The 24,768-nt window shown below is 37.8% G+C and overlaps 1 protein-coding gene across 49 annotated transcripts in view; it reads left to right on the top strand.

The window, feature by feature from the left end:
- The window catches only part of Zbtb20 (zinc finger and BTB domain containing 20), a 795,965-nt gene that overhangs the window by 660,739 nt on the left and 110,458 nt on the right, over positions 1 to 24,768 (top strand). The gene's annotated exons all lie outside the window — the stretch shown is intronic.

The following is a 24,768-nucleotide window of genomic DNA, read 5'->3' on the forward strand; positions in this document are numbered from 1 at the left end:
TTATTCTTGACTCAGAACTGAACTTGTCTTGAAAAGGCTTTAAGAAAATCCAATTAACTGGGGTGTTTTTGAGCTCTAAATATTCTAATAAATGCAAATGAATTTTTTTACAAAATACTTATTGATATGCAATGCTCTTCTAATTTGTTTTTCTTTTCATGCTTTAAAACAGAACCTGAAGATTAAATGTATTTAAAAAAAATAGGAAAGGGAGGGGGGCAAGTCCTGCTAGTTTAATGCTGGTATTTTAAATTCCCAATTTGGAATAATTCAAAGTTTTAGTTTTTCTTCAACACATCACCTTTCAATGTCAGTCAGTATTATTTTGCACAAATAGATAAATATCTTTTTTCAGGTATATGTATATACCATACATATAAACATGCACAGAGAAAGACACAAAGCCACTTTACATTTATATTAATTATATTTTTACACATAAATAAAGATTAGCAATAATGCAAAACTTTTGTTAATTTATTATATTTTTCTGTAATTTAAAAACCCAATAAACTATTGCTTATATTCCATTATTTAATGTAAATATGAACATCTATATATTTATTCTAATAAGTCATCTTAATAATAAACTATTGCTTATATTCCATTATTTAATGTAAATATGAACATCTATATATTTGTTCTAATAAGTCATCTTAATTTTTAAAGTATTTTCATATGTATTACACACTCCTGGATTTTACGCTGCTTTATCGACATTCAATTTTATTCAGACACAATTTGCTTTGTTTCGTATCTGTGAATGTATTAAGAAATTTTTTACTTTTTTATTATAGAAGAGCATGGCCATCTTTTTCTTTATATGACTTCTATATGTCTTCAGTATTCTGAAGAAGAAACTTCTTTTTAACCTGTGATCTCCTGGAAAGCTTTCAAACAAGTGGGAGAAGTAATTTTTACCTTGCTTCTCCCTGGTCTATTTGCCATTACTGTACCACCCACCAGCAATCCTAAAAAGAAACAACAGTAATAAGCATGATATGATAATTTTTCTGATCACAAAACCAGGAAATACCAAAGAAAATTGTGGCATATGTATGAAAATACCAAGAGCCTCTCCAGTAAGATCAGCTGTTTTTGTACATTTTTTTTCTCCTGAATTTTGTTTGTGACTTTTCTGGCTTGCTGAAGCATATCCCCATAATCTTACAAAGCCACAGCAAATTCCCAATGCCACAACAACACTGTGCAGCCAGGGAGAGCCCAGAAGAGCTGATCCTGGGTGACTGCAGACTGCCCCAGCAGTAATACAAGGTAGGAGGAGTGATTAGGCTACTCTTCGGCCCTTTGCATCTTTCTTAGTCTGCTCAACCTGCCAGGTAGAAAGATTTTCTTTCTGAAGCTTTCCACTTCAACTGTCTGAGATATTTCCTTCAATAACCAATGACTCTCTGCTTCTTCCAAGGGATGGTACATATAGCAAAGCATCCTATTTTTCTTTTATATTGAAACATGGAAAGCTTTGAGAATTGGGAAAAGCAAAGGAAAATGGGCTAAGGGCATCTGGAAAATATCCCAAATAGCATCAGGCTCATAGCTGTTTTTTTGTGGATGCTCAGGTATATTACTTTTCTGTTCTCATCAGGGCCTCTAAGTGGTTGAAAGTAGTGAATGGGATAACTATAGGGTACAAACTATGATCTAACTGATTCAGTAGATGGAGCTCTTCCCCCTAAGTCTGTGTTTAAATTAACGTCCCACTCTACTTTGTGGGCTCTCTGTTTTAAGGTGTGTCATACTACACATATAAAATCAAGACCCACATAGCTGGAGAAAGAGGTTTTCCTGGCACTTTTCAAAAGACATGAAGCATTTGTTCTGCAGCACAAAACTGCAGGGGAGCAGTAAGGGTAGAGTGGGAAATGCAGTATACCTATCTAAATTTCTGTCTGTATTTGTTGATATTTTTCAGTGTGAAGTTAAATCTTAGCAGTTATCATAGAAGTGATGAGTACTGTAAACATAGAAAAATATACAGCACATAAAATGTTTGACTGTATGCGTGGCAAATCTTTCAGGCTATCTGAAGTATGCAGATATCTTTCTATTTGACTCTGCAAAGGAATCTTAATACCTTAATGCAATTGTTTCATCTAATTAGTTTAGAGAACCTGGCTGAAATGTTACAAATTCTGAATTGTGACAACGCTGTGGAGGGCAAAGCGGCTATTAGTAAGGTGCCTTTCTAGAAGCCAAAATATTTTCAACAATCACTGAAATAAATTTCCAGTATCTGTTTATGGAAAGAACTACTTTTTTATTTCTTTTTAAATTAATCATAATGAATAAATGCCACCAAATTTCTGTCAGCATTATATTATTTTCAATACCAATAGAATAAATATGATGGTGCCCTTCCCTGGTGCCAGGAGGGAAAATATATGATACTATATATGATAAATTATCTTCTTTAGTCTAGTGTCTTCTCACAGATTGGAGATATTACTAACTATCTATTGTTAAATCTTGATAAGATCATTTAGCCAAACTAGAACTGGTCTTGGCTTTAGTACCAAAAGAAATAGCATTTTTAAAGAACTTGGATTTCCTTTGCACACCACGTGTCTGAGTCCGATACAGTCCAGGAAAATAGAGAGGATGAGACTAAATTATTCCTAAGCAGCCGCCGTAGGCCAAACACTGAAACAGTGCCAACCTGGACCAATCAGGCCGCCTTCTCAGAAGATACATGCTTTTGTCGAACACTTACATGAAGATAAAGAGGGAGGAAGTCCTTGAAACTGCATTCGTATGAATGATTCTTCACTAATTTCAGTAAAGTCCGTGGTAATAAATTCAATGATTTTTATTCTTTTGTAAAGTAGAACATCTGAGTTTTCTTGGCCATTGAAGGCTCTCTAAATGTTTTGCTCTCACATATTTTGAACAAAACTATCCTTTCGAATTTAAGCAAGTGAAAAACTTCTCACAGAGAGCAAAGAGTAAAATTGATGGAAACTCAAAATCAATTCCAAACCCATTTCTGGCATGATGAGAATAACATTTGTGCTGTGTTTAAAGCAGTTTAAAACAAGAAAATGATAAAATGATCAATATACTTAAAGCCAAAAATAACCAGGAGAGAACAATCTGTAACCCATTCCTAGTCCTGAAATCCTACACTTTTGATTGAACATGAAAATAAACGAATGTATCTTTTATGAAGTGACATTGTAAGCCTTATAGCATAAACAACAATGATGAGATGCCAAGCATTCAATTCTTTATTTAAGCTCTGTTTTCAGAGTTTAGCCAAAAAAAATTCATGGAGCTAAACTATTGTGCATTTACTTATTTGTTTATGCTATGACCAAAAAAAGAGCAAAGTTAGGGATATATAGATCGTTATAGTGAACTACATTGACACTTTACAATCTGTGTACTTTCCTTATTTAAATAAAAGGTTCTAATTACAGCAAAAGAATATTTTAAAATAGATCAGAAAGTCAACAAATTGGTCAGTGTGGATTGAATTTAATATTTTTTTAAAACTATCTTGACTTCACTAATTTATTAAATTCAACACATAAATACAAATCATACCTATTTTATGCTTATTTCTTTATAGATTGCTTTGACATACTAAGTGGACACTAATAAATTTTTAACCTGTGGATTCAAAGTCAGTGAAATGCCACTATCTAGATTTACAAAAATCTTTCTAAACTTTAAGGTTTTGTTCCAATGAATGATTTTCTACCAATTTTTCAGAGTCATTTGGCTGACTAGGTATTTGTTGATCAGATAAAATAAAATTGTCTAGATGAATAAATCCTAGCTGAAGAAATTAAAATGACAACAAATTGCATAAGCACATTTAATTTTGTTGAACTAAGGTGCAGTAGCAATGATGATAATTCTAACAAGCACTGTGACGAATGTAACTACATTGAAGCATGTGTGATTACATCAGTAAGAGTGAACTCAGTAGGCAAGGTCAGAAGGGCGCGACAGAGAAGCCATGACAGAGTAGGGACTAATGATTAGTTATTGGAGATGTTTAAAGCTTGTGGCTGGGTGCAAAATTAGCAGATATAGAAAAGAAGAGCCGATCAATTTTAAAAATTGATAGGAAAACTGTACTTTTTTTTCTATAGGGTGTAATCAACTATAGAATCACTGTCACAGGAATTATAACAACATCATAAACTTTCATTGTCCGGTGTGATGATGCTTAAAATTCATATAAGTGTATCTGTTATAGCAACTTATGCTATTGTTTGAAGTTGAAAAGCTCTGCTTTAAATGTCAACAAAGCAAATGTCAGCATCATAGAATCATAATCACTGCATCTTAAACCTTAAAATAGCCTTAGATATCTCAATATGGATGAGTGGGTTAACCTGCTCTCCAGAAAAGAATATTGGAATATCTGGTACAGGACCATGTAAAATTTGAAACATATATATTTTGTATGTATTATAACAATTTATATTTGGAAAACAGAATTTAAGAGAAAATTTTAATAAACAGAGAAAGTAAAGCTGTATAAATTTATCTGGACCAGTGGTATTGTACATTGTTTTCTCTGAACCAGGAATTCAAAATAGGGAAAATTTATCGAAAGGTTTTATTTTGTCAAAAGTAGGGTGGCTAACAGATTAAGAAATACTACCAGGCTTAAACCACTCACATTACCAATAAGAAAACTAAAACACAGAACTAAGTGACAAAACTTTAAGATAAGAAATTCAAAACTAGAAATAGAAGTAATTTTCTAACTGCAGTATATTCCTACACTATAAGGCTGACCCCAAAACAGATTTCTAGAACTAAGAAGTAAATGATATTCCAGGAGTTACTGAAGAATAGAACAAAGGAACCAAATCTTAGGGTTCCTATTTCTGTACCAATAACCTCAGCTTAGATGGGGAAGAGGCAAGTTTGTGTGGTGGGTATAAGGTGTTTTGGGGAATGATAGAAATTGCAGGGAGCTCTCTGCATTCCCTGGAGGCTCTCTGGAGTTCACACTGCTTCTCTGACTCCATATCCTTGTATCTCATTTCTTCTTCTCTTTACTTCTCCCAACCCCACCCCCAAACAAGAAAGAAAGTAAGAAGAATAAGAAAGAAAAGAAATTGTAGTCAGAATTTTCTTTTGGAAAGAAGTCCTTCCCAGAAATCTCTAGTACAGATCAGTGTATTTTATTATCTTACCAAAGCATGAACTCTAATTAGACGGTACTGATTCCACGAGCTTACACACATTTCAGACAGACTATTTCTCGTTCCCTAAGCATGCATAACAGTTTCCCATTTTTTTCTTCACCCCTCAGATTCCTTTTCCAATTCTCTTTCCTTTATTTGTACACTAATTTGTATCTTTTAATGACCCTTGTCATATTCTATCTTATGGATCAGCTATTTGTGTACTTATTGGTAATATAAAGAATATTTTTATATAGTTTTAGGCAATATACTTGATTTTACTAGGTATCACTTTCCATATCTCTGAGCAGGAAAGTGATGTCTACCTTGCTGGAATACTAAAGGAATTGCATGAAATAGAATTGCTTGGTACAATAATTGGCTCATGGTTATCACCCAATATCATTATTGTTGTTATACTACTATTATTAATAGCCCCCTGCCTCTAGTGCTTTCCTGTTAATATACTTCCGGAGATCATAGATTGACCTAGTTGAGTTCAGTACCTGCTCATGAAATGAGCACAATAACTTTTACATAATATGGACTTAATAAAAATATATTTTATTTTTTTGCACAAGTCCATACTGGGCCTACTATTCCCTCACAAAGATCCTTAAATTCTTTGGTAGAGGTTTAGAACAATGGTGGTCATGGCCAGTGCCTGATGTGAAAAACATCAGAGTTGCTCACTGTAGACTGTCAGTGCTGCATTATTTTTCAGGTTCCCCACAGACTGTGAACCACTTAGGATGGCTCTCTGCAGCATCCCTAGAAGTGTCAGCTTGTATTCCTAGTTTATGTGATTAATGAGCTTGTTATGTCTCTCTCTGTAGCCTAAACTAGAAACTTTCACTTTGGAGAGCAGGTCAAGATCTTGAATTTAATTTTGGTTGCATCTGTTATAAGCCAATTGTGTATTCATTACATTTATAGATTCCCTCTTCAGCCATATATTTTCATGGCCATTGAGAGCACCTGAATCTATGTTGAATGTCCTTAGATTTTACTTTGGAGACCTGAAAATGAGACAGCAAGACATTTTTGATAGCTAGCTGTCATCCTTGGCATTTTCGCCTTAAGTGTCTAATCTGGTCTAGACTTGACTTGAAGAAGGGGAAGGTATAGAATTTTTAATGAGTTATAATATGGCATGGTAATTCTGTATAAATGTTGTCTATGGTCAGTGCAGTTTCTTCACATTTCTATTTTTCCAGGCATAAAACCACATTCTGTGGAAATTGAATACTTTATTAAAAAATGAAATAATAACATGAGACAGGTAAGAGTAGAGATATAACTTTAAATGTATGGGTTCCAGAGTAGGCAGGATGGCATAGAAGTTGAACTCCGGTTTCATATGAATTTTGTTGGTCCTTTGAGGTTTTCATGAATGGTGAGAAAATGAAAAAGATGTAGATTACATGTGGACATGGCAGAGGAGGAGGTGACAGCAGGGTGTGCTCAAGTCAGGAAGAGTGTTGAATTTTAATAAGCCAGAAGTTCCATTTATTGAGAGTGAGCAGGTATTTGTGAGGGAATAAAGTCACATTTAGTAGAACTGGTAATTCAATAAAGGGTTTTGACTTTGCCAGCGTAATGGTATTGGCATCAAGAGAAGAAAGTTTTGCGGATTTCTGTGTGTGCACTTGCTGTTACTGGTGTTCCTGGTGGGTGGCTGAATCATCCTGATGGCATTCAACAGGAACCAGCTGCTGAGAATATTAAAATGCAAGCATTTATTCCTCTAGAGAGACAGTAGCATCTGCAAAGTTTTCCTATCTTGATAGTACAGATAATCCCAGAGAGCATTCTCTAGTAGTTTTAACTCTCTATTCATTTGTATATTTTCTTTTCATCAGTAACACCAGTATCTCAAGTCCTAACTGGAGAGACAAACTCCTGTATCCTGAGTCCACACCAGGTTGGACAGTCCAATAGTAAACACCCGGCCAAGAACTTAATGTTGCCTCTTAGGGCTTTACGTTGACTTGCCATCTCTAGGGAGGAAACTGGCATTGCCCTGGCTTGGCCTGCCTCCTTAGTAAGAGCTGGTCACTAGTGGTACTTATAGTCTCCAGAAAGGTTCTACCAGCATGAATACAGCAACACCCCCAATTGCTGCCACAATACAGAATTTCAAGCTCCCTTTTTTACTTTTAAAAATTTAGGAATTTGTTGTTTCTGTGTGTGATTTTATTTGTTTTGTTTGGTATCGGTGAGGATTTTGGTTTTGGTTTTGGTTTTTGAGCTAGCATCAACAGTTGGGGGAAAGGGAGGTGAAAAAAGGAGGTCTGGACTCTGTGATCTACTAAGTCTTTTCCATCTCTAATATTTATGAATAATGTATTGAACTGATGGGGAAAAAATGTTGAATATGTTCATTATGAATTATATTCACCAGTGTGTTGCCTAGAATATAAAAGAGCAAAGCAGTTGCTGCGTAACTGCTTCCTTACAATACATGTACTGGTACAACAGAGCTCTGTATCCTTTCCTATTCCACTGTGTGTCATCCCCAAACACACGCTCTACATGTCTGAGTGGCAACTGTAGACAGGGTACCTGGTGGGATGACAGCCAGCCAAGATTCTGACGGGCACAGAAACATTTACATTGGAGTCTGGGTCCTAAGCAGAATCTGTTTTATTGAAGGTATTGATAGTGCAGTCTCTTTTATGAGGAATCACCAAAGCCAGTTGCACAATAGCAGGCATTACTCAAATCCAATCATGCTACAGTGACTGGTATTCCTGTCATCAGAAATTTCTAATTTTGCTCCTATTTAAAAAAAAAAAAAAGTTGGATCACTAATTTGTTGATAATATTGTGTTCAGAAGTAAGTGAGCAAGAGTTGAAAAAAAATCAAAACTACATATTTATCACATACAATTTCAAACTTCATTTTATGCTTTTTTCCTCTTATTTTTCTTCATAATTACCTTATGTTTGGGATTTATTGAAATAAAATTTTGTTTCCTAAATATTTGCTAGATATCATTGGGAAAAATTAACCAGAAGCATGGTAAAAAGTGAGAAATCTAGGATTTTGTTTTAAAGTTAGATAATTGACAAAAGAGATAATAATGAGCTAACATAATACCAAAATAGCCTTTCCCTGGTCAAATAACAGTGGAGCTCATTATTTATTAAATATAACACCATAAGTGACATGCAAATACATGCCAAAATAGAGGAAGACATCTAAGGTCAGGGGCTAAGAGAGTGCAGCCTGAATGTGCAGTACAGAACATTTTCAAGTTAAAGTAGTTTCATAAAAAGGTGCAACAGAAAGCTCTGACCTTTGTCTGAGGTCTCAGGAGAGCAGCGGGTATTGATGAGCAGGATCTGCCTCAGAGAAGCCTTTGCTTCCCACTGTTTCACTTCAGAGCCAATGGGCTAGCTCTTGTGAGAGAAGGGTCCAAGACATTGCTGATACCAACATCAACTTTATAGTGACATTAACTCAAATTAACTTTCCCAGCATTATTTGTCATTATATATTTCAGACATCATCTTTTTTTCCTATGCTCTCTTTAAGAGCTAAAATCCATCAGAACCCATGAAGAGCAAGTATAAATTGAGAGCAGTCACATTTGCCAATAGTTTATAATAATCTCAGAAGAGACAGGGAGAGATAGAAATAATGTTTTTCAGGAAAATTGCATTGCCCAACATTTAGATCAGTAGAAGCAATAATGGCTCCCCAATTCCAGAGTGGTATAACAGTAGAGCAGAAGTGGCAGGTTTTTTCCCCACTCCACCCTTCCTTACAGGACAAATTGCTTAACCTGTCTATGTAATAGTGTATTTGTCAAATAAATAGAAAACCATCTATCCTCATCCACTTCACAGCGGTATTACTAAGGCTGATTGTGCACACGTATATAAATGTATATATTATAGCTATCTATTTACAGCAGGGGAGAATGATTTAAAATAAGTGAATCAGGGTTTGATATATACATCTGTTGTGAAGGTCAGTCCCCACCATATTTTTTTAATTTAAGACCTCCCTTTTTAATTACCAATTGTTAAAATACTTGAAAATGATGACCAGGGCTCTATCACCTCAGCAAAATGGAAGGCTTTTGAAATCTAAGCATGGTTATAGAGTTTCAAACACATTTCCATATATAAGGACCACAGTACCTTTACTCAAGCAGTACAAACCTAGTAAGGAAAATAAAAGAAGAGGTTTGCCAATAGATATCTTTTTTAAAATGATAAATCAAGGATGTAGCAATTGGTCCAGTACAGTACCAAAGTGTAATTCTGGCTGTAGGAGTAAACTGGTTCTCTACATTAGAAACTTATTTTTAGAAAATGGGACACACATATATAGAAAGGACAGGATAAGCTTCAGCCTATACAAACATCCTAGGCATCTGTACTAGCTACTGGTCTGTCTCAACAAGAAGTAGGCTCAGTATATATAAGGCCCTTAGATCATTGGGAAAGAGGCCACATTCATCTTACTCTGTACTGCTGTCATTCTTTTGATGTTGGTCTTGGCTCTTTAATCTCTCCTTTCTCCACAGAGACCTCAGTGGAATGATAATGACACAAAGAAGGCAGGTGAAGATAAATAAATGTGATTTTTTAGACATGACTGTTACCCTCTAATAGCTTTTTCTCTGGCCCCTTCCAAGCATCCAGGAAAAAGAAATTTGGCTTCCTTGGATAGTGAAATTATAGCTCCAACTTAGCATAATGAGAGGCAAACGAGGAAGCAGGCATTCTGTTGGTGAAGCAAGTGAGTTTCTGCTGGGCTCAGACCAGGTTCTCCTATTTCCTCTATTTTCTCCCAAACTGAAAAGCATTATTATGGTAACTCACCTGTGCTTCTGAACCTGTGTGCACATGCGCAAGACCAGCTCAAGGTAAGGCTAGAAAAGCAGGGCAGGACTTAGACTCAGGAAACTTCACTTCTTTTTAGTAACTTCTGCTTGTTTAGTTTCTTCAGGGAAATTTGTGTTTTTAGAAAATGTGTTTTGATTCCTAGACGTTGATATCCTGGGCTTCCTTAGGTTGTAGGAGAAGTGGGGATTAGTGGGTGTGACAAATGTAGCAGAAACCAGTTCAATCACAATCTATCAAAGATGTTGGCAGACCACATATTTTTCTGGTCTTTGTTGCAGAATTCATCTGTATCCTTACTCTAGGAAGACAGGAGTAGTGGTTCATGGGTCTTGGGAACTGTGGGACTGCAATGCCTTGGTAAATATTACCACCAGAATTAGGCCTGCATCAGTAGTGTTCAGCCTGTGCAGTTGCACAGGGTCCCCTGCTGGGAAGCTCCCTGTGCTTGACTTAATGCATTCCTATTGCCCTCTTGGAATTCTTAATATTTTTTAATGAAGAGATCCACATTTTTCTTTTCTTTCTTTCCTTTTTTTTTTTTTTTTTTTTTGAGCTCCACAAATTATGTTTGTAGGTCCTCCTTGGAATTTATCTTTCTCTATCAACGGAAGGTGTCACTCACATGTCTTCTCTTTCTGAAAATGATCTCCTTTTTTGATTCCTCAGAAACGTATTCCTCCATTAAACTCTTTGAAGATTTCTGGCCAAAAAAATGTGTTCAAAGAACCCATCTCCAAGTTGGGTGTGGGGGCTCATGCCTGTAATCCCAGCAGTTTAGGAGGTTGAGGCAAAAGGATCACAAGTTCAAAGCCAGCCTCAGCAACTAAGAGAGGCACTAAGCAAGACCCTGTCTCAAAATAAAATATAAAAATTGCTGGGGATGTGGCTCAGTGGTTAAGCATCCCGGGGTTCAATCCTTGGTACCAAAAAACAAAAAGGGGGGAGGGACAAAAAGAACCCATCTCCTTCCTTCCCCCAAATACCTTGAGATGATTATAATTGAGGTGATCTTGTTTTATAATTTAAAAAAAAACCAAAAAACTCTGTGCTTGTCCTAGCTTGTGTGCGCGCATGTACACACACACACACACACATACACACACACACAAATGTGTGTATATATATATATATATATATATATATATATTTTACTAGAGGTTAATACTTGGGACAAATAGTTATGTCCTAGTAATGAGAGCTTTACCCTTTATTCTATCTTTATAAATAGATGCAGCCATTAGATTGAGATTTCAAAGAGCATCAGCACTCATATTTTCTCAGTATTGGTAATTCCTGATCATCATGTAATCAAACACATCAGCATATTCTAAAAACAAGCTGATCTCTTAGCCCCAGCCCTGGGCTTCTGTGCTTCTTAGACTCCTAGCTATGCTATTGGTGTCTATGTGTTATGTGTCCTTCCCCTCATTGTCCCTTCTGCCTTCAGTTTAAATCAATCCTATCATCCTTTTTACTCAAAATAACTATCATTAGGGAATCATCTGACAACTAATGAGAATAATTCTTGCTGCCTTTTGAGTGTACTCACCTACCCCTGCCTCCACTTTGGTGAGTGTAAATTATAGAGTTGTAAGGTCTGGACCAGACCCCATGGAGGTGCATGGGCTTGTCCACAGTGACACTTTGTCAGGACCAAGGCTTAACCAGAAGAATCCAGTTCTCCTTACTACTATTCAGGTATGTTTTCAATGACTTCAACATTCCTGAAAGCTAAATTACACAAAACTGGTCCATAAACAGGTTTTGAGCACTCTTTACTGAGAGGAGGAGAAAATTTGTTATTGGAGCTAGGAAAAATAATCCTGTGCCAGAAGAAGCCTGACTGGTCAACTTGAGTTAGTTAGTTGGCCTCCCTGAACCTATGAAACACTTCCTTTTACTAATAATATCTCCAGAGTTGAGGGAAGATCTGGAAAGATGCTCACTTGACAAGATGTTTCACTCACTGGAAAGCTCACGAAGGGTTAACTTTTTTCTTCCTGCCCCTCTTCCTTCTCCCTCACTTCCTTCCACACATCTATTCTCTCTTCTCTAGAAAAGGAAGGAAAACAAGAGGAACCTGATAGAAAGATTCCAGACTGGGTAGTCTTTGTGAGTTTAAATTGTAGATTAGATTAACCTACCCATGTCTGAACCAAGTAGGCTGAAATTGGCAAGCTTTTCAATGAATGCTAACCTCCTGTCCAGTAAAGCACACCGTGGCACAGCAGAGGGGCCAAAAGCATGACTGATGAACCATGGCATCTCCTGAGGGAATTTTTCGTGGCTCACCAACCCCACACAAGGCCACAGGCAAAAGTTTAAAAGGAGACCAAGTTCTTTCCAGTCCTGGCCACCCGCTTCACCCTCTTCTCTGCCAGCAGAGCCCATGGTCCTGTGCTAATCGGATCCCTTCCTTCAACTTCGCTTTTTCCAAAATTGTCCCTCTCCCTTCCCCCAGCTTCAATTCAAAATTGCTGCTTACTGAGGTAACTTTGTTGGAACTGAGTGACTACAGCATCAAGTTATGAATACTTAAGCACTCTATGGGATGTTTGCATGTCAGAATGTCAGCAATTGAAATGTACCTCATTAACAAGTGGGCTTCTTGTGCTCCTTTCCTACAATAGATGGCTATTCCTTCTGAGCCAAACTAGTCTGCCTAGAATTATGCCATGGTCCCCAATGTGGCTGGACCAACCTGATCCCCTTTCTTTAGCTCTAGTCACACATGTGATACAAACTCATAGAAGCAAACTATTTCCTGGGAGACAGAGAGGGAGGAAAAATAGGTTTACATAGTGAATAATAAGCCCAGGATGATTGCATGATTGCACAGGGTTTCTCTTGTAAAAACTATATATATATATATTTTCTATCTTGGATAGCCAAGGCCCTTCCTAACAGGTCAGGTTATGAGAGTAATGTAAATAAGTTTAAAATCCAGAGATACTTTGTGTTAAGTCAAGGCTCCTATCTCCTGTGAACTCTGAGCATTTTGCAAATTTGAAAAAGCAGTCTGGAGTCCTCTGAAGGCTCAGATGGGATGTGGCTTTTCTTTCATGTTGTTCAATTCAACAGTGGAGCTGAGTTTGGGGCTTTCAGACCCCAGAGAAGTCTAGCTATTCTATTCCGTAGTGAGGGGGAATCCTAAGAGCACTTCCATCTACTGCAACCAGCTTTCCCTTTCCCTTTCTAGTCATTTCACTTTACTAGTTGTTGTTCCTGCAGTCAGAAAATGTTAGCATGAAAATCAAAGGGAGGCTGTGGAGCATTAGGGGAACATTAGCAACTATTGAAAAGACATTTTGACCTATTTCTGTAGTTATCAATTTAATAATATTTGTTGCCAGGAAGTGCACCGTTGGCGGGTGGGAGGTTAGATTGCACTAGCAGCCTGTTCTCAGGGGCCCTCCAGTTACAGGAGGTGGTAATTCTAGTTAATAAAAGGGTGAGTTTCAAACACATTTTAACCAAATCAAATTGTAGTGGGAAATATCGTATTACTGATGTTTGAGCTGACTCACAGCTGGTAACATTATTCAGTATATAGGCCCCAAATTCTGACTTTTCAGCATTTTCAGATGATTTTCTGGCAGTGAGAGAGTCCCCCGGCACACTGTACAGAGGAGTAGGAGATTTTTAACTAACGTAAGAGCTAGTATAAATGAAAAATTCTTTATTCTCATTAGACTTTTTATAAGATTGTCAGATATTCAAATAATATGGAACCAAGACAAACTTCAGGTGGTTGATAGGAAATCTAGAGCCAGGAGTTTAAAAAAATTTTGTTGTTTTGTTTTTTTTCCATGACATGTTGGCAAATGATAAAAGCGATTCACTCTGCTAACCAGAGATGCTGGGCAGAATTCCCCCAACACTGATTTCATGCCATGAAAAGCACGCAAAGTCTGGCCTGGCAAGGAATGGCGAGGAGCACAGGCTTTGTGTCCTACAGCTCGGATTTGAATCTCACTTAGCCGCTACTAGCTCTGTGACCAAAGGATAGTCACCTGGCCTCTCTGAACCTTAGGCTCCTCTCATAGAAAATGGGCAGATATCAATCATTCTTGGTTGGTATGAGGCTCAAATGAGAAAATGTATAGAGAAATCCACATATGGAGACTAAACACTGCTGGCATCCACTAAGTGTTCAAAAGTGGTCATTGTTCTCCCCCTTTGCTTCTATTTTAAGGGGTTGTTTTTTGTTTGTTTGTTTGTTTGTTTGTTTTTTTGTTTTTTTTTTTTCCTGGTACCAGGGATTGAACCCAGAGGCACTTTACCACTGAGCCATATCCCCAGCCCCTTTCCCTTTTTTTAAAATTTTGTAACAGGGTCTCACTAACTTGCTTAGGGCCTCACTAAATTGCAGAGGCTGGCTTTGAATTTGCGATCCTTCTGCCTCAGCCTTCCGAGCTGCTGGGATTACAGGCATGCCCCACTATGCCCGGCTTTAAGTAGTTAATTTTTCCATTAAAATGTACAGTTTTTAATATGGTAATAGTGGGAAACCCTGCTGGATACCCTGTAGACTGCTCTGCTCAGTCCTCTTTAAGTGAATAGCTGTCAGCCACTTCATTTTAGCCTCAGTGAAGCCTAGACTTGCCTGTATTAGTCTCTTCTGGGTTTATGCAATCACAACATAGTGTCCATTGTAGCCAAATCAACTGGAGCCCCTGACAACAGTTCCAGGTGGCATGGCCATAGGTGAGACAATGAGCAATCTTCATCTCTCTTCTTTACCTGCCCTATTCCACCTCCCCCTTGAGTCAGGAGAGATGTCAGACACCATTCTATGGGACTGCCTCCTGCATGGATTTTTTCTCTAAACTTTTTCCATGTGCCTGTGTCTCCATTTTCACAGAGATTAATTCTGATTTGGTTCGCCTACACTTTTGACGCTCTAAAAGCTTTCCATTGTGGGCAGATTGTCTCAAATACCGTATTTGAGGATGGAAAAAGAAAACTCTGCCCAAATGTAAGCACCATGGAATCAAAGAAACAATATTTTTTTAAATAGCATTCTTTGAGGATCCAGACAACCTTGAATCCTTTACAAAAGCACATCAGTAATGCCATCCTCTCTTAAAAAGACACACACACACACACACACACACACACACACACACCAACTACAGAAGATTACTACTCATGATGTAAATTAGGGTCAAAGTGTCCAAGAGGAGTAAAAATTGAAAAAGATGGTGATTCTGTAGAAAGAACCCAGAACTAAAAGTCAGAGCATCCGAATTTAGTTTCCTACTGCAGTGGGAACATCCCAGGATATTTGCCCCTCCCTAACTCTATTGTCACTCCTTTCAGGGATCATGGGTTCTAACTCATTCTCCTTAGGGTTTGGGGGAGGGGAATACATTTGTTACTTTTTTGAAAGACATTCTGATAGCTGTACCAGGGGCACTTTGTGTGGGCAGTGTTTGCCTCATTTGGAAAGATGAAGCCCTGAATTATTCCTCCCATCATTCTGGAATGGGTAAAAGAATGAACTTTTCACACTAGTATGGGAAGAAAATGATGTCATGATAATGCCAACTTCTAACAAGGTACTAATAATCATCTAAATATCTAGGGCTGATGCAGACATTGTACTGGCCTGGCCCTTCATTCAGTTGGCTTGCACTTTTATGTGTGCACGCTTTGCTAAACATCAATTATGGGACAACACAGTGTAGGAGGTGCTGTGGACACAGAGTGCTTTCTCTTTCCTCACAGCTTACTTACCCCCAACCCACCTGCCATGCACACTGATGGTTACTTACTTTTGTATACAGAACCATTTTAGTATGTCTGTGGAAGAGTTGTTCCATACCCAGGAGAACTTGCTTCTTCTGAACTGTAAGCATTTATTTATATATCTCATGTAGCACTGACTACATACTGTTCTATACCAGAGTATGTCAGTATTTCTCATCCCTCCTGTCACTGCAAGGTAAGTTTCATAAATACAGAGCCTGTGTTTACACACCGTTGTATCCCACACCACCTAGAATGTATTCTCAGAAATAAAGGTACATAGTGAATGCTAGAAATTGAATGAATGAAATTAACAGTGGCATGTGAATATTTGGCAAAACTATCTTTTCTGAAATCTATAAATGCCTACCCAGATCCTAGCCTACAGAGAACATCACTCAACTATATTTTTAAAATTTAAGGGTTTTTAATTTTCATTTTAGAACTTACAGGTTTTACTGGGACGGTAGTACATGCCTATAATCCCAGGGGTTCGGGAGGCTGATGCAGGAGGATTTCAAGTTCAAAGCCAGCCTCAGCAATGGCAAGGCACTAAGCAACTCAGTGAGACCCTGTCTCTAATAAAAATACAAAATAGGGCTGGGTATATGGCTCAGTCAAGTGCCCCTGAGTTCAAAAAAAAGAATTTACAGATTTCATTCTTCTTTATCATCATTCTGTATCATCCCCATCATCATTATCATCATCATAATCCCCCTCCCCCTCCCTTTTCCTCCTCTTTCTCTTGTTCTTCTTCCTCTTCCTCTTATTCTTTTCTCTTTCTCACCCTCTGAGGCAAGTCTCGCTGTGTTGCCCAGGCCAGGCTGAAATCATAGGCTCACATGAACCTCCTGACTCAGCCCCCTGAGTGGCTGGGATAATAAGTATGCACCACCATATCCTATGATCTACCCCACCTTTGACATCTGCACATAGTAGGTTTTTAATAAATGGTTATATATTTATTAATTCAAGTCATGGAATAAATAAGACATTCCCCCACTTCTTTATGTTAAAATAGTCATTTTGATTCTCATCTACTTCTTTGTCTGCAGACCTCATCTATCCCTGAGACACAGACACCCTGGGGCTTCCTTGCCAGTGACACCTGGCTTGAGCTTAGAAGTGGCCATGAGTTTTAATTTGGCTTCTGAAACAGGCTTCTACAGGGAAGAAGGGAATTTTTTTTTTTTTTGGTCTCCTTTTGTCTTAGGATTGCTGAAGAGTCGAATGAGACCTGTATCTGTACAAAAATCTTTTAATTCCCAGAATAAATGCATATTATATTCATAATGCCAGATTGAGAAAGCTTTTGGCATCACTGCACCCCAAATAATTTTGTATATCCTCTCTTTCATGCTCATCAGTGGACCTGAGGGGAGAGGGGTTTATTACTCTGAGCTTTTAGGTTAGGCGCATACGATTCATACTAGCTATTAACCGTGTCCTCAGTCCAAATGAGGCAGCTAATTTAACAGAGCCTCTCCAGTCACACAAAAGCTTCACCATTACTCTCCAACCGATTAGATTCTAAATTTCATCCATACAAAATGATCTGAAACCAGTCACCCCAGTGTCAGGTCACAGAAAATGATATAGCAGAGAATTCCAAAATAGATACATTATTCCAGATTTTCTTAAGTTCTTTCCCAACCAGTCTGTCTCACAGCAAGCTCAGACAGCCAGTCCTTCCTCAGCTAGACGTTCTGTTGAGTCATGTTTACTGTCCCCCTCTGAAAGGTTCCAAAAGCAAATGCAAGAGGTTGCCGAATGCAGGGACATGTGGCGCGCATGAGACTGAAGTGAGAGGCATAGCATACACCTGCTTTTTGGCTGTGGCAGGCCATCTTGACTGTGCCATGCCACAAGTTAGCATTTTGGATGAGCAATTGCCATTCTGTTGTTTTCTTCTCAACACATGGTGTTCAAAAACAGTTAAAAGAAAACTGTACCCATTTGCTCATCCCAGAAATCTAAAATTTCAAAGACGCATGCCAAATTAATTTTCACATAATATTTTCCAAGCTTTTTCTGTGCACTGAGAAATGATATTTCACTTTTTGAACTCTTGGTGTCCTGGCCTGAGGTAAATGGGTGCAGTTTCTCTTTAAATGGCATTAAACATATCAAAGCAGGATTATATCTGTCACTGTCTTTTTTTTTTTTTTTCTTTTTTCTAATGGAATCAAAATCCTTCAGGGAGTGTCCCAAATCCACATTAATGTCTTTGAGTGCTAATGTTTCCACTGGGACTTTTACATTAGCAAAATACAAGTGTGTGGGTTCCCTCCCCCCCACTGTCTGTGTAGGAAAGAGAAAACTGCACATTCGTTATTCTCCACAGCCTTCAGCTAGCCCACCTCAAGGTGGTAGAAGATGACTAGAGATTTTTGTTGCTGATGTATGCTTTTCTACCCTTTCCCTCCCTGGTACAGCTTGCCCAAAAAGCAACTGTGAATGCTATTTTCAACATGGTGAATCTTTGGAATCCCAGCCACACATTTTGTTAAAAAAGACTAAACTACAGTAGTTATTTTTCAATGCTATTGTCATCTTTTGTCTGATTATAGAAAAATAGAGAAATACCCAGTGTTTTAGGGCCTTCTTATTGACATTTTTGCCATTGATATTGGGTATCAAGTCATGTGTTCTTTTGACTATCAGAGGTTACAATTCCTGTCTAGCTCAGTCCTTTTTGTTTCTTTAGCAAAAGGACTGGATTGATACTTTGTCAATTCTTGATTATCAAGTGTCAACGAAAGACTGGCTTCCTAAATAGTAGTAATAAATAATAAGCTTTATAATAAAATTAAATTCATATTACATATAATCTTAGAACACACCTTGTTCTTACATTTAATATGTTCTGGAAAATTTTAGTATTTCTGAAATAATTGTTTCTATATGGGGTATAGAGGAGACTGGAAAACTCGGGAGTGTCAATCTCTACCCCTGTCTTGAGTTTTCCTCTTTGGGCACCTTCCTGGCCACAGAGGACTTTAGTTCTGGAACTGTTGGAGAGAACCATCCTGGGTTGCTGGAAGGTGTCTTGGTTTCTTTTAATCTTTTCATTTTCTAGAACACTCTGGAGAATTAACTACTACCTTTAGACCCTCTTTCTACCCCTGTCTCTTTCTTTTTTCTTCTATATTCTTTCCTGCTTTTTTTCCTCTTCACTTTCTTTTGCTACCCTGCATAGATCTAGTGAGGAATTTTGAACTGGGGGGGGGGGGGCTGGTGTTTGTGTGGACAGAGGGGCTCAGAGAGGAGAGGATCTCCAAATGCCCCAGCTTATCACTAGGAAAGAAAATCAGGATTTTTTTTTTTTCTTTAATGATCTTTTCCTGGACCTGGACTTTCATATGTGGAAGAAAAACTCAAACCTTTTTTTCCTTTACATACTTTGCAGATGACAAGGTAAGTAGAGGCAGTGAGAATGTCAACCCTGAATTTAAAATGTAATAGACTATGTACTTACCTTTCAATGTTTTTGAGAGTAAATCCTATCTGGTGGTAATTCATGGAGAATTGACTGAGCCAGAATATTGTGAGGATAGTGCACTGTTTTTCTGGTGTTGAAAGAGGATCAGAGGAGGTTGTGGTTGTTGTTGTTGTTGTTTTAAGGTATTAATTGCCCAATAACTTTGCAATGTCAGTTAAATTGTTAGTCTTCTATAATTGAAAAATAATCTTTTGAACATGAATCATTTGAATTTTCTACATCAATATTCTGTTTGGTGCGTCCAGTGTTAATTTGTGCTACCAGATTTAAATGCCAAAGTGAAAGAAAATGTGTGTTTGTATTTATATTCTGTACATAATTTAGCACCATGTAGTAGATATTAACTAAAAATATTGCCAATGTCATTTATCATTGTTTCATCTTTAAGTTTCCCTTTTAGTGGATTTTGGCAAAGAACTAGACTTTGTAGATGGAAAAACTTGAATCTAAATATGAGTGCCATAAATTTCATTCTAGTTTTGTAGTCTGATCAAAGCATGTTTTGTTGTGCCTCTGTTTCTTTACCTGAAGAATGGAAATGGTAATTTCTGTTGTGGAAGGTTTTATGAGGATTAAATGAGATCATGTAAGTAAAGAACTGAGCATGAGGCCTGAAACATGATAGGTACTCACAAGTTATTTTTCTTCTCCCTTCTTTTGCAGAGGAATACTTGAATAACATGATCACTTATTTGATCTTAAGTTCACAATTTTTTAATTTTTCTTAGTAACTAGATTACTTGAGACAATCCTATTCATTAGGTTTGAACCCTTTGATTTTTGTTCATCTGCCACATATAAAGGTATAACTGTAAGCAAAACAGTGTGGAGACTGAGGACTGTGTTGGAGCTGATAGAAACAGGGCTCCCAGCTCTGTTCCCACACTGACCTAAAGCCCTCTCAGAGGCTGAGCAAGAGAGTAGCAAGACCCAGAGAGCCATTCTGGAGCTACTGAGTTAGGGCAGACGATCATGAATAGGTTCTGAAGCATGTCCAAATGCACAGAACAGTTGAAAAACAACAGTTCAGCCTTTGAATTTGAGCTACCAGAAACATTCCAGTCTGGAATTTTCAATGTCTGATGAAAATATAATGTAGGGTTAATGCCTTCTCTTGTAATTGAAAATTAATGGTTATGATTTGTATTAATCCAGTGGGAATGAGTTTGTCTACTTGATTCTTTTAGGTGGTTACATTGCAGGTGTTAAACAACTATATTGTAAATAATTTGAAACAGCACAAACTAACTATGTCTAATCATATACCTTTTGCTTTGATAAAACTTACACACAGCTGGAGCTCCATAAATGTTTATCAAATGAAATTAGTCACTGATTTCTTGACCATTATAGTAACAATGGTACAACATAGGATCCTTTTTTACTGCCTAGCAGTATCTATGTCAAAGATCTCTCCCTCTCTCTGCATTTGTGTAGGTATTGTGTGTGTGTGTGTGTGTGTGATTTTTTAAATAGAATGCCTTAAGGGACTCAATTCTATTGGATCACTGATAACCCCAAATCTATCTGTGGGCTCATTACTGCTAAAATTGCCAGCTGCATAATTACCTCTGTGACCGTTGGCAAGTCCTCAGTTTCCTCATTTACAAAATGACTATATTAAATGATTGCTAAGGTTGGAAACCCTTTCAATTCTGTAATTCTATTCTTTCTCTAAAATGAGAAATGGCATGTGTTTTTGAGAAGTATGCTATTGTTTGAAATTAATGCAAGTTTTCTCCTAATATAAGAATCATAAATTAAATCTGCTTGGGGGCAGAGGCACTTGTACTTGCTTTTAAACCTCTTTTAGGGCAACCACTGAAATAGGTGTCTTTCCATTTCAATTACTTATCATTTAGACACTGGGACCCAACATAGTGGGACCACCCTGATGGCTAGAGAAGTCTGCCCCTTTTCAGTTGTTCCAAAAAAGAAAAGGGCTAAAAATCTTCCTAGTCCCCGCCTTCTGGAATCCTTGGGGTATGTCCTCTTTGGCGGAAATGAGGTTTCCAGTCCCAGTCTAGCTCCATAGATGCTTTCTGGACTCACAGGGTGTGTGTGTGATACAGATGACACCATCTGCTTTACTCAGCCTCACCATTTCCAGCGAGAGGTTTCTGGTTGTTTGTTTCTCTTTTAATACCTGCATATTTAACACTGTGTCTGATAGAGCTTGATTGTCTCCATCATATAAGTAGGTTTTCATGCCATTAATGTGCTGATGTGGCTCATGAAAGAGCTAGAAAACTGACAGTATGATGCAGTAGTGTGGTGCTGCTGGGTTCTTCCTCTCCTGTTTTTCTCTTCTTTTTACAAGAAGAAAAAGACCCTAAATTGCGTCCTTTGGATTATTCTGTTCACTTTTTACATTTGAGTTTGAAAACCCTCCTTAAAGAGCCCTTCCCAAGATTTCCAAGACAACACCTGCCTTTGAGCACCACCCCCACCCCACTTGCCAGTTTGTGGCTGTGGGCACTTCTTCCTTTTAGCCTTGGTATCCAAACCCTGTTCCCCTGATTGGTGCTTCTTTTCACCAAAATGAGCCCACTGCCTCTACTGTTGAACCTGTCTCTCAAATGTTCCCCACATTTCTGAAGAAAAGAAAGGAGATTCTTAACATGTAATGTCTTACATGATAAAATTTGATAAACACCAAAGTACTAGGTTTTGATAAGTGGTAAGGGGAAGACCCAGGCAATGGGCAACAAATCTTATTTTTGGAGATTACCTTATAGCATAAACGTACAGCACCTGGGGGTAGCCAAGTCTTGCACTTGTGAATGAAGGAGGAACAGAGGTGTTGCTTCATCTGTCAGGACCTCCTCCTCAGTCTGCAATGCAGTCCTGCTTTAGCTTAATTAATCCATTAAGGTCTGTCTTAACCCTAGTCAGTAATGATCAACGGGCTCACCGGAGCCATCTAAAATGGGAGAAATTAGATGGATAATGATTTTTGTGCTGATGATGTGTTCTGTCTTTTTATATAGTTGATCCCGTGAGGGAAATATTTCTTTGGTGTATTCCTGCTGATGTTCTCAAGACAGATATATTACAGAGAAATAAATCAGACTGTGAGACTTTGCTTGTGTCTAATTCTTGGTGTGTAAATTTAGTGTTTTAAAATCAAAGCTATTTTTTAAAACATACTTTTATCAAGATAGTATTAAACAATCAAGATGGTGGGTGAAATTTGAGAAACTCCTAATTCAGTATTGTTTTTTATTGCACTCAGATGCTGTTATGGAATATTTATGTTAATAGCCTTCTTCTAATTATTCCCTCTTTCATGAGTAAACTGTGTAAGAGAGTTCCTCCTCAGCTCAACAAGTGTTAACTGATACTTACAATGTGCGTAGCGGTTGAAAATTCTCAAAAATCAGGAGACTTAAATGTCTTTGTACATCAGATAATGAAACAGGACAGTTTGGGGAATTTTGTATAGTAATTAAAATAATAAACTGTTTTGGGTATCCACTGTATTTTTCCCACTATCATTGTAATTTATAAGCAACTCCAATATACATCTATAATGCAAGAATTTTTTAATCATGTAGAAAGGTAGGTGGAATAGTTCTTGCCTTGCTTTAGAAGACTAGCAGCAATAATTGTGGAAATCTCTCCACACAAGTGGGGTTAAAGTTATAATTTGAATGACAAATATTCTTCAGTACATGAGGAATTATTCCAGAGATTCAGGCTTATGTGAGAAAAGTTCAGACATGGAAAGAGAGGACTGTCAGTGGGGAGAAGCCAAAAAGCAGAAGTGACTTGCTTATTGGATTAAGGTGAGGCCTGGTGGCACCAGTTGCTGAGAGGTTAGATGAACAAACAGACCCATAGAAGCTCTCAGTGCAGGGAGTCTGAAATAGGATAGAAGTTCACTGGAGGACTGAGGAGGGAACTGTGACAGTCAAGCTACTACTGAGAAGTGTTTGAAGTGGGGAGACAATTTTCATATCCTAGGTACAATGTGATCAGGAATCAGCCAGGAATAATAGTATAAAAAGGCATATTTGAGTTAAGATTATTCAAATAAATTTTCTAGACTTGGTAATTGGCTATATATGAGAAGTAATATTTTTTAATTTGAAATGCTAGCAAAGGATTGATCATTGAATGTGTCATGGCCTATGATTATCCAGAATTTGGATAGCAGAATGATTGAAAAGAGAAAATGCTCTTTTTATTATATGGACTTGAAGATGCTAGCAGAACATATAATCAGAGATATTCTGGAGAGGAAGTGTTAATGAAATTAACTGACTTAATACTAACTAAGAATGGTAGGTTATGAGAAAAGGTGAATGAGTGCATGGACCCCTCCAGTTAACACCCAAATTTTGTGGATAAGGTAAAAGGAGACCTAGTACAGAGAAGTGGCTGATAGGTCCAAGAAAGCAGAACTAACTCAGAAGAACTGGGACACAGACATGGGGGTCTTTGATCATGACCATAGGCTCCTTCCATTGTGCTATACTCCTCCAATGAAGGACTCCAAAAACCTCTTGCAAATATCTTGAGTTCATCAAAGAATGACTGAATTTGAGTCACCAGGCTCCACAAACTTATTTATAGAAACAGTCCTGCCCTTTCTCCAGATTCCCTGGGAGTTGAGGTGTGAAGTGCATGGCACAGAGTCTTCACACTTTGTATCTATGAGTACTTGTCTCTGCTTGTATCTTTTCTACTCCTACATCCATTGCTGAGAGTAAGAGAGAGATTCAGATCTCTACCACCATTTAAGCTATGGACATGATGGTGAGCAGAAGAATGAATGGATGTGAGTATTTCAGAGCAACACCTTGTTGCTTGCTAAGTATCAGATTTACTTGCATAAGAGGACATCCAGAGACATATAGCTACACAATTTGCAGCTCTTTTCAGCTTGGTCCTTGATATTAAGGAAAAATTCTAGCGGTGTCTGTTGAATAAAAATAATTAAAATTGAATCTGTACTTAGTTTATTAAGGAAAAAGAAAAACAAAAACTGAAGAATTGTTCATTTTAACCTAGACTGAGATACTAGTTTGCTTTGGACTTGACTGGTTTTCGTCAGGACAACAGTGCAGACTTGGCCAATGTTACAGTCTAGAAAATGTGCCATGCACTGCTTGCTAAATATCAGTAAATTGGCCCCTTTGCTTCAAGAAGACCTCCTAGGTTTTGCCTGACTAAGGACCATAAACTTGAGCCATGCTAACTACAACTGTAAGATCTTGCAGGGCATGGAGGAGATTCTGTGCAATTGTGACATGTTGAAGGGGGCTCCCCTGCATAATGTGATCCCTGTCTTTAGGAATAGAGCTTTGCTCCCATGTTAATACATTCTGGAAATTGCTCAAGAGGCAGCTTTGGCATTAGAATAGCAACTTTCAAAGCAGTGAACGTCAGCACTTCTATTTCTCCTTCTTCTTGGCGTGCATTACATGAAGTTGGAAGGACTAATTGGCTAAATGAAGGGACTCAGTGTCGCAGAGTTGA

Source organism: Marmota monax, unplaced genomic scaffold (assembly GCF_021218885.2).
Source record: "Marmota monax isolate L192 unplaced genomic scaffold, Marmota_monax_Labrador192_F-V1.1 WCK01_AAM20220418_F8-fsc00119, whole genome shotgun sequence".
Classification (NCBI taxonomy): domain Eukaryota; kingdom Metazoa; phylum Chordata; class Mammalia; order Rodentia; family Sciuridae; genus Marmota; species Marmota monax.